A 12,092-nucleotide genomic window follows, 5' to 3' on the forward strand; every position below is an offset into this window, starting at 1 on the left:
TGTCCTTTTTCTTTACAAATAACACTAGAGCTCCCCAAGGTGATACAATGGGCTAAATAAAATCCTTATCCAGCAAGTCTTGCAACTGACCCTTTAGCTCTCCCAATTCTACTGGAGCCATTCTGTAAGGAGCTTTAGAGATCAGTGCCATCTAGAGAAGTAGATCAATAGAGAAATCTACCTTGTGGTCGGGAGGTAACTAGGTAGAGCTTTTGGAAAAACGTCTGGAAATTCCTTAACTAATGGTGTATTGCCCAGCTTCAATTCATTTTTTGACACCTTCTTTACATAGGTCATAAACCCCTAACAACCATCCAAGAGTAATCTCCTCGCTTGTATGGCTAATACTAACAGTGGCGAGGATTGCACACGCGACCCTATCAACCTGAATTCTGGTCTTCCTGGAAGTCTGAATATTACTTCTTTCAAACGACAATCTATATGAACGTAATTGGCTACCAATCGGTCCATACCAAAAATTACATCAAACCCATGCATGCCCAATACTATCAAGTCAGCTGGCAAGACTTTCCCCTGAATATCAACTGGACAGCCTTGGAGTACTCTACTACACCTCACTACTGACCCTGCTGGTATAGTTACTAATAGTTCGGTGTTTAACAACTATGTTTTTGCCCCACATAATCTAACACACCCAATAGACATGAACGAGTGTGTGGCTCCTGAATCAAACAATACAATAACTTTAAATGAAAGCATGTTAATCATACCTGTCACCACATCGCCGGATGTCTCAGCATCTCCAGGCATTAAAGCATAGACCCTTGCTGGAGCTACATTCCTCTGCTGGCCTCCACGGGGTGCTTGATAGCCTCCCCGGTATAGTCCGGGAGTAGGAGTGATACCAGGTGGTGTAGGGCAATCTCGCACCAGATGTCCCTGCCTACCATAGCGATAGCAGACGGCTCTCTCCACTTTACACTCTCCCAAGTGTCTCTTTCTACAAGTCTGACATATAGGAAAATTCTGCACTGCTTGCAACTCACGACCTCCAGTCTCTTGCCTCTGTCTTCTGCCATAGTTTCCACTCCTCCACTGACCCTGCCTAGCTCCCTTTTGGAACCCTGAAGGCGTAATCTCTTCTTATGTCCCTACTCCTTTGCATCCATCCGCTCACTAGCCTCAGCCATGCTGCCCTATCGACTAACTTAGCAAAGTCCTAAATCTTCAACACTACTACCTGCTTGTATATTCCATGCCTCAAACCTCTTTCAAACTATCTCTCATTCTTTACTTCATCGGGAACAATATACGCGGCAAAGAGGGATAGTTTTATAAACATCGTCGCGTACTACTGGATTGACTGTTGTCCCTACTTCAAATTCAGAAACTTTTCCACTTTAGCTTCCCTAACAATGGATAGGAAATATCTATCAAAAAATAATTCTTTAAATCGGTCCCATGTCATAGTTATCGGCGTTGTCCTCTGCTGCTCCAAAAGTCTCATAACAGTCCACCACCTCTCAGTCTCCTCTATCAGTTTATAGGTGGCAAAGAGATCCTTTGCTCCTCTATACACTGAAATACAGCCAAAACTTTCTCGATCTCTTGCATCCAATTCTCGGCAGCTGCAAGATGAACTCCTCCTAAAAATGTTGGAGGATTCATCTTGGTAAATTTCTCTATCGTGCACCCATGGCCTGCAGACGGGCCTCCCTACTATTTGGAGCTCCTAGCGATCTCAGCCATAACCTACTGAGTTACGCTACGTAGTACTGCATCTGAATTAGTTCTGCCTACACTTGAGGGCCCTACACCGTCACTACCGCTCGCATGGGCACTACCACCTCCAGGGTCCATCCTAAAAAGACAATAAACATAACTCAGGGACCCTATTCTTATAATGTACACGTCTACCTAAGATCCCCTATCTTGACATCCTTATCTTATTTCAATATTCAGTTATACACTATAGAAACACAATCCGACAATAGTTTACTATGACTTTCCTGAAATCGTCACCCCAGGAAAGATACAGAAACCACCACGGAAGTCCTTCCTCTAGACTGCAGAAAAAAACCTTAAATCTTTTTCCTATACTCTAGTATTGTTTTCGCTGCACTTTAGAGTCCACTAAACTTAGCAACTTAGGCTCTAATGCCAATATGGGTACTATGGATATACCTAAAATACAACACGGATACCTAAGTAGTGGGAAACGGAAAATCATATACATAACAAATCATTCAACTAACACAATACCAAAGTTTTACCAAAACTGTTATATACATATACACATCCCAAAAGACCAAAAAGGTGCCCTAGGGTCACAATCCAAAAATCCATCATCCCTTAGTATAATGACTTACCCTTCTGATAGGGTAGAATAGTCAACCTCTAACACTGCAAAGCTCTATCTGCTCTTCTATCTAGAGCGCCTGAAATGTTTATTTAGCTGGGGTGAGATGCCTCTCAGTAAAAGAAATAAACTAATATCAATGTGTGGCAATATGAGTGTTTTTGTGTTATACATGTATCAGTACATAAATCATATTTGGCGAAACTATCTGTATCATAACTGGATAAAACATATTTTATCATAATGTGGTATAACATACTGGGTTTCTAAACATAAAATCATCATATATAACTGTACATGAAATAATACCCAAGATGGATAGCTGACTGGTGTCATGTCTTACCCCTACATGACTAGGTTGTACGGTCCGAAGGTGGGACCTAGCAATGGCTGGCCGACCATGCTAGATCAACATAAGTCTGTAAGTACGATGGGTCTGCCCCTCCTGGTCCAGATGTCAAAGAGACTCCTGCACTACCATAAAACCACATCGACTGCCGATCTCTGATTGTCCCTTACGACATGTGGTAGCACTAACATATACATGATCATGATAATATAGTTATGGTACTGTGCTTCGTGAAAGCCTAAACCAAACTATCTGGGTTATGATAGCATATAGTATATTCCTAAATATTGATACATGGTTATTTCATAATAATATCTGTCATGATAATATTTTCATAAAATTTTTCATAACATATCATATAAAATTCACAGCCTTAACGTTGGCATTTTGTATCTTGTAAATCACGGCCCTTACGATGGCATAGTATGTCATATAAAACCACGACCCTTACGCCGACATATTATATAAAATTCATAGTTTGAAATCCATGTACCATTTTTAATATCTTTCTAAAAATTAGTAATAACATGCTTTTTCTGAAAACATAATATTCTAATATTACATAAAATTATAGAATTTCATACTCATGCCACACAAAAGAGAATATTATTCCATTTGTAAATTTTACACAAAATCATAATCCTTGCTGAACTGTATTAAAATTATTTTCCTATTAACAGCAATATTTCCAAACTCAGTTCTATAACATACTTAATTTCCTTGAAAATAAAAGCTGAATATTAATAAATAATTTCATGAAAATACTGACTTAGTTTATCCCCTTACCTTACTTATGGAAAAGCCGACAAATTACTCCAAAATTACACCCGTGTGTTCCTAGTTCAACACCCTAAAATTTGCATTTCCCCCAACAAAACTTCAATATAAACCCACCTAATACCTTTCCTCAACCCAGAAATACCAAATACCTCAATAAATATTAAAATAATCAACTTACCCAAATTTTGGGATGGTTCCCAAGTTAGTCTAACCAACAAATCACTCCAGTAGATTTGTAGAGAATCTTCCCAGGAGTAACGTGGCGGCTTCAGATCATCAAACCGGCGAAGAACGGAACCGAAATAGAAGAGAGAAGGAGATGGAGTCGTGGGAGAGAGAGAGAGAGAGAGAGAGAGAGAGAGAGAGAGAGAGAGAGAGAGAGAGAGAGAGAGAGAGAGAGAGAGAGTTGGAGTTCCTGTAAATTTTTCCGCAGAAAAAAAGAGTTATGGAGCTTATATAGTCAGCTTGTCCACGTGGCCTCGTTGACAAGCCACATTTCCTCGTCGACGAGTTAATGAAAGGAGCTCGTCGATGAACACCTTCTCCTCATCGACAAGTTTCAGAGTCCGGAAACAGTCCTTTCGGTAACTTCTCGTCGACGAGACACATGTCCTCGTCGATGAGCCCAAGAACCCTGCTTGTCGACGAGCACTTCTTCACTTGTTGACGAGACACATGTCATTGTCGATGAGCCCAAAAACCTTGCTCGTCGACGAGCACTTCTTCACTCGTCGACGAGACCCTGCTAATATTCCTTAAGAAAATTCCTTTTTCTCTCCTTATTATATTATTTAATTGTTATAATTTTTTGGGTCTCTACAATATGAGTATGTACTAGAATTTCTATTATACTCACTAGTTTGGTTAGAAGCATTTTGAGTTTTGCAGAAATTGTAATTTTTATATTATATTCACGGTTCGGGCTGTGAACCGGGGTTGAGGAGGAAGCTACGCCTCTTGTAAGCAGCAGATTGTAAGGGAAGCTCTATCCCAGTTAAAGGAGCGGATTTTTAGTGGAATCGTTAAGTGGGTTGTTCAAGGTGAGGACGTAGGCTAGGGTAGGCTGAACCTCGTAAAAATTAAGTTTGCATCTCGCTCACCCTTACCTCTATTTAATTTTCGCATAATCTTATTTGTGAGAATATTGTGAATATTTTAAATATATAGTAGGTCATCAAAGTAATTGGGTAAATTAGGTTGATTGATAAAATCACTCATTAGGTTGATTAATTGAAAAACATTGAGGTAGTTGTAAGTAACTTGCAAGTTTGTAATTGATAGTTTTTAAAATTAGAGTTTGAAGGACTTAAGTTTTTAAAATACCCAATTCACCCCCCTCTTGGGATAACACTGAAATTCAAACCCCTCTACACCCCTTCACCTTCAACTCGTTGAAGAAAAGTTTTTTTCTAGAGAGAACCCCTCTCTAGCTCTCCTTACACAAAATGACAAGCAATCCCTATATTTTCCCATGGCTTACAAACCTATATATGACACCACACAACCATTGGATTTAGAGACGATCCAACGGCTGTGATAAAAGCTACAATAAATAAATAAAAATAAACATATTTTTTTAACAAAGAAGAATTTGAGGACAAGGTGACTGTCTTGTTATTGAGGATTTCGAAAAGAGATTGAGAAGCAATAAGTGGGTTTGCACGAATCAAAGACTTTGATGGAGAAGGTATTTGGATAACATAATCTTCTGCTAATTGAACTTTGAAGTTGCTTGAATTTGGGGAGGCCTGACCTTTTGTAGAGCCCTTCCCTTTAGCACTCATCACTCTTTAAAATTGGATGCTGAGGCTTTGCCCTGCAGGAATTCCCTTGTCAAAAAGTTTGGAAAATGTTTGAATCTTCTTATATAAATTCTAGGTGATAATCAAAAATTTGCTTTGAAACCATATTTGAACATCTTTTTGAAAAATTTCTTTTATTGATTTGCAATCAATACAAAGTAGAATTTCTTTATTAAAAATATCATCTTGAAACTTTTGAATGCACAAAACTATTGACAAAATTTTCTCTTTTATAGTAGAAAAATTTAATTGAGGTCCATACCATGTCCCTAAATAAAACCTAACTAATCGTTCTTGTCCTTCAAGATTTTGTTTGAGAATACCTCCATATCCTATATCAAAAGCATTTGTTTCAACAACCATGTTAGCTTTAAGATGCGGGATATTAAGGAATGGTAGGGACTTGATTTGAGATTTGTTTTTCTTAATGACATCTGTATGTATTTAGGACCGGGCAGGAGGATTTTTCCTAAGGCGTTGAAATAATGGCTTAATAAATTTTCCCATATTTGGATAAAAATTTTAAACATAGTTTAGACAACCTAAAAATCTTTGGAGTTGATTTTTATTTTTAATTTTATCTAGAAATTTATCAGTGAAACTTAAAGATCTTTGAATTGATCTAATCATTCATTGACTAATATCGTGTTTGAAATAATTTCAGTTTGGAATAATTTCATCTTTGTTTGAGAAACCACTAGTTCGTTATTTTTAATAATTTTTAAAAACTTATTCAAATGTTTGAAATGTTGATCTATTGATTATAAGAATACTAGGCCATCATCTATGTATACTACAGTAAATTGTGTATATAGATTGAATATTTCATTCATAAAATTTTTAAATTTTGATGGAGCATTTTTTTAATCCAGAGGGTATTACATTCCATTTGTATTGCCCAAAAGGAACATTGAAACCCGTTTTGTATCTATCTTCTTCTGATATTTGAATCTGCCAAAAACTTCACTTCATATCAAACTTAGAGAATGTTGGAGCATTATCAAGTCTTCCTAAAAAATCCCTTTTATTAGGAATATGATATCTAATCCATTGAAGAACCTTATTGAGAGGTTTATAATTGATTATTAACCTTGGAATTCCTCTTTCTATTTCGGCTTGATTTTGGACATGGAATGGTGAGCAATTCTATGGAGATTTTGTTTTCCTTATTAATGCTTCGTGGGAATATTCCTCTCATTAAACTTTTTTGTGTTTGGAAGATTGACTATATGTTTTTCCTTTCCCATAAAGCATTTATGATATCAGAACAAATTTCCTTTTGGAATTCCTTTTTTAATTGATCAATTCTTTTTATTACTTCATAATTTTGAAGATGTTGTTGAGTTTTTCAATTTTTTATTTCTTTTGTTAAAAATTTGATATGTTTTTTCTTATTTTGAATAAGGCTTATTATTATATTGTTTTAAAATTTTTTAACCCCCTTTTCTTTTATTGGATTTGAGAATTTGGAACAGATCTCTTTTCCACTTATCTTTATTTTAATTCCTTATTAATTTGTTACAAATGGATAAATTAAGGTTAAAAATGATGTTCCTAATATTACGACTTGACTAAGATTTTTGACAATTATAAAGGAAGTTTTGAGACATATATCATTATTACATACATGGGCATTTGACAATTTATATTTTATTCCTAACTTAGAGTGATTGGAACTGGTCCTTCTTGAATACAATTGAGATAAGCTCCAAAATCGGAAATTGTTTCTAGAGCAAATTCTTCATTGATGGAAATTATAAATTGAGTATGCCATTTCTGGATATTAATTTTTTCTATTTTATTGATGTTGTTTTCTTGATCATCTTTGTAGACACCTCACGACCGGCGACGTCGCACGACTACCATCACCACCGCAGCCAAGCTCCGTCCCCGTCACCTCTCCTTCTCACGGCTAGACCATCACATCACGTCACGCCCAGCCTCGGCGACATTCCGACGAGGAGCTCTCAAACCCAGCAGCTCCGGCTACGAACCGTCAACCACCACAGCAACCTTTGCAGCTCTCGCGTCTCTGACGACAACGACCATAGCCGCTTGCGATCTCCACTTCCCGTCGCCATCGCCCGAGTCCATACGCAGCCCAGTTCCGGTCACCTTCTCCGGCTGTCAGTCCACAAGTAACCCCCTCGCTACGCTGTCGTCATTGCCTTTCGCCACTCGCCATCGCTGTCGCTTCTCCGTTCGTCGCCAATCTTGCAGCGTTACTCCGGCAATCCCGCAACTCAGCAGCTCCATCATCATCCTCGCCGTCGCCGTTGCTCGAGCCGCACCAACACCGCCGTATCTCACTTTGCAGCAGCAGTCCGGTCACGATCCCAGCAGTCGCTGGAATCACAGCACTCCACGGCTGTAGCAGACGAGATACCCACCACTCGTCGTCGCCCTCCAGCACCTTCACAAAGAAACACACAGCAACAATATACACACGCACACACAGCAATATGTGCGCACACACACACACACTGAACACACAGCAACATGCAAAGAACACACACCACACCCACACAGAAAACACACACACACAGCACACTGCCAACACATACACTGCACACACTAAACATACACTATTTATATTTATTGTAATATTATCAAGTTTTTATATTACTATTATATATTATTATTAATGGGATCTTTAAGGTGTTTATATTAGTGAGTTAATTTTTTTTTTAGTCATGGTATCATGTTTATATTTATCTTGAGTTTTGGGTTTTTGTTATGATATTTTATTATGTATTACTATATTGTTATGTTATTATGTAGTACTACATATATTAGTATGGTATTATTATGATATTATATACTACTATTATAGTGTAGCGTTGCAATATTAATATGATATTATTAGTATATGGCTATTATTATAGTAATATGTTTTTATTACTGTTACTATTGTTATTACTTTTTATTATTACTAATGTTAAATATTCCTAGTATTTTTGTTTCTTGGGTACATTTATATTTTGTTTCATGTATTATGATATTTATTTTTATTATTTTATAGTATTATTTATTTTTGTGAATGTATATCCCTATAATATTAACGAAATGGTATGAGCTATTTGAACTTCACGTACCCCGTTTCTAAGGGAATATATATTTATTACGTAAATATTTGTGTGAGGCATTCACGTGTATGTGTGTTTTGTAAATTCACAAAAAGAGTAATCTAAAAGACTTTTTTAAATTTACTTTGGGATAATTTCGTAATTAATTAGGTGCCGTTTGTAAGATCGGGTGCGTAGGGGTGCTCATACCTTTCCCTCGCATAACCGAACTCTTGATCCCGACTTTGGTAAGACAGACCGATTCTACTCTTAATTGAGTAGTAATCAAGTGTTCTAACCATACTAAAATGTTAGTGGCGACTCCATTCCTACTATTTTTCCTGAAAATTAAACATTACATATTTTATTTCGCCTCCTCGCTTGGCGACTCCATTGGGGACATTAGAGAGTCAAGCCAGTAATTAATTAGGAATTATCCCAAATTTAAATTTATTAAGTTTTTTAATTACACCACTTATTTTGTAAATAATATACTCCCATATTTGAATAATTGGTTTGTGAAAATTATAATATGTTTGACTTAGTGTGGGTATATGTTTCCATATTTGTAAATATCCTTAAATTAACGTGAATATTTGTAATTATCCTTGAGTTAATATGAATATTCGTAAGATACATAGGGGTTCCTATGAATATTCGTAAGATACATGAATATTTGTAATTATCCTCGAACTCGAAAATGGGACCTAGGGGTGAAAATATAAACCAACCAGTTCCTGTATCATACAAAACATCCAAGATACAGAACTAGGATGAGGGTTTGACCCTGTGGGGTTCCTAGGCACCCTATACACATCCAAATATAACAGATTATATGCAGCGAAATAAAGTCTTACTATATACATACAGTACCATACCAGAGTCTATACAAGAGCAGAAACAAGCTCTATCATACAACGTACAACTGGGTGCCCAACACATCTCAAAATGGCAACCCATCAAAATATAATCCTAGCACTTACCCAAGTGCTAAACGCAGTACACCGGTCACTACGCTCCCTACACTAGGATGCTAGTTCCGGTTACTTGAAGGACCTGTAAAAATGTACGTACAGTAGGGGTGAGACACCTCTCAATAAGGAAGAACACATGTTATATCGGCGTGTGACAGTTGTGTTATCATGATGCAACATACACGCAGTTAAATGCAGTCCCAGTACTAATTTCACAACAGTGCATACATGCACACACACACATGATCAGCGATCCTAGTGTCATCACACTTATCGGCTTGAAGCCGGCTCACAACATACGACGTTGGCTCGTAGCCAACCCGCAAACACGGCGCCACCAGCATATGGTTAGTCCACAACTCCCATGGCATCGTATCGGTGCTAAACTGGTGGATCCACACCCTTCGGCCTGATCTGCCGGAATAGGCTCACGCCCTCGGATATAGAGTTGGACACTCTCAGTACTTGGAACAATTTGGAACCACGTTCCTACTAGCATTTCAACCAATCACACGCACATGCATGCTCATATAACCAAACAAACCACACCCATTTGGTAATCTAAAATCATGGTTTTTCAAAAAAATACAGTTTAAACAAGTCAAGGCACGACCATCCCTATAACATAGTATAAATCAACATATACATTTGGTTTTTAACAAAAACAGGGATACAACTCGTCGCCCATTTTTTTCAAAACTGTAATCACGAAAAACCCATATTTTTTCCCGTTAGATCCCCCCAAATGAGTAGCCAAAATACACACAGGACCGTGAACCACAGTTCTACCGAGTCCGATTTCAAAAATAACCGATATAAACACAATTTCCTCTTACCTTTCCCCCGAATAGCAAATCCCGAACTCCAAGGCCCCTAAACAGCAAACCGAGTTCCAAAACCTACAATCAACAATACAGAATATACTCACAATACTGTTCCCTAAAAAACTACTGGATCGAAATTAAAAATTGATCGTTACCTTGATTTTATGCCAAAACCTGAAAATCTCAAAAACGGGATTTCGATCCGTAGAACTTGTAAAGAATCCTTCCACGATCCTCGTGGTAACTTCAAATTTACGATTCTAACGATGAACGACGAAGAAATCTAGAAAGATAGAGAGTATGAAGAGTTTTAGAGAGAGAGAGAGAGAGAGAGAGAGAGAGAGAGAGAGAGAGAGAGAGAGAGAGAGAGAGAGAGAGAGAGAGAGAGAGAGAGAAGATATTTGAATTTTCATAGCTTGGAAGTAATGAAAACTTCTATTTATAACCCTTTGACCTGACCACTTCTCATCGACGAATTGCGTCCTCGTCGACGAGGCTCTATAGTCTTCTTGTTGATGAGAGAAAGACCTCGTCGACGAGTCTGGGATCTCTAATTTTTTGAAACCCCTTTGCTTCTCCTCGTCGACGAGCCTCTAAATTTCGTTGATGAGAGATACAAAGCCTTCGTTGTCAAACTCTGGCTTTGTCGACGAAGCCTGTTCAAATACCAATTTTACCCCTCTCTTATTTATTTAAACCCATTTATCACGGTTTGGGTTCTTACAATCTCTCCTCCTTACAAAAATTTTGTCCTCGAAATTTGCCATCTCTCATTCATAAACTCATTCATACAATCGAACACATATATACCACTCTAGAAAGAAAACTGGCGACCATTACAATGTAGCCCCATCATACACACACACATACATACCCTCACTTATGGTGGAGGAATACCGTGGTTCATATACAATCGTCTCAGGAGTTCACAATACACACACTCCCGACGACTTACCACCTATCCCAACCTAAAGTAGGATAACATACAAGTGCTCAAAATAACTGTGGATACTTCCGACGTATTTTCGTTTTCAGTTCCCAAGAAGCGTCCTAAACCTTGTCTTTTCGCCACAATACCTTCACTAACAGTATTTCTTTAGTACGAAACTTCTAAACTTTACGGTCCAGAATCTGAACAGGTATCTCCTCATATGCTATAGCATCCCTAATTTCCAACTCATCATAACTGATAACATGTGAAGGATCCAATATGTACCTCCTTAGCATGGATACGTGAAACACATCATGGACCCTCGAGAGTGTTGGGGGTAGTGCAATCCTATAGGCTACTGAACCCACTCGCTTAAGTACCTCGAATGGTCTGATATACCTCGGGCTCAGCTTGCCTTTCCTCCCAAATCTCATCACCCCTTTCATCGGAGCGATACGCAGAAATACCTTACCCCCCATGTAGAACTCCAACTCACGGCGGCGAACATCTGCATAACTCTTTTGCCGACTTTGAGTTGATTTAATCCTCTCCCGAATCAAACCCACCTTCTTAGATGCCTGCTGCACAAGTTCAGGTCCTAACACCTGACGTTCACCAACCTCATCCCAACACAAAGGAGATTGACACCTCCAACCATACAAAGCCTCAAACGGTGCTATCCCGATACTAGCCTAGAAGCTGTTATTATAAGGGAACTCTACTAGTGACATAAACTGTATCCAGCCTCCGACTGTCCATCAGTCTGGGGGTGGAACCCTGCACTGAAAGTAAGCTTCGTCCCCAGTGCCTCCTGCAAGTTCGTCCAGAATTGAGAAGTAAACCTTAGATCTCGATTTGACATAAGAGATACCGGCACTCCATGCATTCTCATAATCTTATGCACGTACATATCTATTAGCCTACTCAAAGGATAGCCAACCTTCATCAATATGAAATGAGCAGATTTCGTCAATATATCCACGATTACCCAAATAGCATTCTGCCCCCATTTCCACACCGGAATAGGCAAAGGCTGCAACGGCCCTA

Source organism: Malania oleifera, chromosome 2 (genome assembly GCF_029873635.1).
Source record: "Malania oleifera isolate guangnan ecotype guangnan chromosome 2, ASM2987363v1, whole genome shotgun sequence".
In the NCBI taxonomy this organism is placed as follows: Eukaryota; Viridiplantae; Streptophyta; class Magnoliopsida; order Santalales; family Ximeniaceae; genus Malania; species Malania oleifera.